The sequence below is a fragment of the Triticum dicoccoides genome, chromosome 3B, assembly GCF_002162155.2.
Source record: "Triticum dicoccoides isolate Atlit2015 ecotype Zavitan chromosome 3B, WEW_v2.0, whole genome shotgun sequence".
In the NCBI taxonomy this organism is placed as follows: Eukaryota; Viridiplantae; Streptophyta; class Magnoliopsida; order Poales; family Poaceae; genus Triticum; species Triticum dicoccoides.
Window position 1 is genome coordinate 562,074,682 of NC_041385.1, and position 788 is coordinate 562,075,469.

Below are 788 nucleotides of genomic sequence, written 5' to 3' on the forward strand. Positions count from 1 at the left end.
GGAGGGAAGAGGCGGCTACCTGCCTACGGACTGGTCGCCGGCGTAGCTCCTGTACCGGCGGCTGGGCGCGCCGCCGCGGAGGGCCGACGGCGGCTAGGAACCCTAGCTGCCGCCCTCGGGAAGGACTCTGGCCGTTCGCCCGGGAGGGTAAGGCGCTCTCTTCGCTCGTTCGCTCGCTCGCTCGCTCGGCTAGCAAGCATACACGCACGGGGAGAGGGGCAGCTACCAATCAGCCTGGCCAGCCGCCGCACCGCGCCTGGGGAAGGATTCCTTCCGAAGGAAGCAGTCAGCCCGCAACCGCCGGCGCCGCCAGTGCGCGAGTGGAGGGAGGTGGAGGCGGAGGCGTGGGTGGACGACCCGAGCGGTTGACTGCGCCAGACGCCGAAATGGACCGCTGCTGCGACTGGTGAATCCATTTCAGGCAGGCGGGGCGCAACTTGGTTGGGTTGGTGGATTCTCCATTTTCGCCCTCCGTCCGATCCCTTGGGATAAGACGGAAATGGGGTCGCTGGGCTCGGGTTCGCTCCGGATGCCCGTCGAGACAGTGGTGCGCCGCGTGCCTTTCCGTGACTCGCCGCAGATTCCCGCAACCGAACGCGAGCGCCTAGCTAGCGATAGCCCCATGCGCTGTCGCTCTGCGAGGTCGCTTTCCGGTTAGCTCACGCCTTTCTGCCCGTGTCCTGTTTTCTGTTCAGTCCACTGGGCAGCGACGGCACGGCAGGCTGGACTTGGACGGATGATGTTATACGGTTTTTTCCCAGTACTACCATCCATAGTTTTGTGGGCCA

At 65.5% G+C, this 788-nt stretch overlaps 1 protein-coding gene across 3 annotated transcripts in view; it reads right to left on the minus strand.

The window, feature by feature from the left end:
- The window catches only part of LOC119277086 (LRR receptor kinase SERK2-like), a 7,397-nt gene extending 6,936 nt beyond the window's left edge, over positions 1-461 (minus strand). For 2 of the 3 annotated variants that reach the window (XM_037558305.1, XM_037558304.1), the window contains exon 1: positions 20-461. The gene's annotated coding sequence lies outside the window, so the exon portion shown is untranslated. The remainder of the gene's footprint in view (positions 1-19) is intronic. The other variant, XM_037558306.1, reaches the window with a different exon arrangement.
- Between the last annotated feature and the right edge of the window lie 327 nt (positions 462-788).